We start from the raw sequence: 253 nt of genomic DNA, 5'->3' as shown, positions 1-253 counted from the left end.
GATCATGGTGGCAGTGCCCCCCTGCCGGCTGGCCCCAACGCCCCCCAGAACAGCCGGCAGGGCAGAGAGAGGCGGTGGGCAGGGAGGGAGGAAGGGGAGGCAGGCAGATGCAGGCCAGATGGACACAGACATGGGTGTGAAGTGGAGTGGGGTGGGGTGGAGGAGGGGAGGGTGGAGCAGGGCCAGACTTGGAGCACTGGTGGGGGAGCGGGACTGGGCCTGGAGCACCACAGAGGGGGGGTAGTGGGGCCAG

This window comes from Gavialis gangeticus, unplaced genomic scaffold (genome assembly GCF_001723915.1).
Source record: "Gavialis gangeticus isolate Ggan-Ray unplaced genomic scaffold, GavGan_comp1, whole genome shotgun sequence".
Taxonomy (NCBI): Eukaryota; Metazoa; Chordata; order Crocodylia; family Gavialidae; genus Gavialis; species Gavialis gangeticus.
This window is presented reverse-complemented; position numbering follows the sequence as displayed.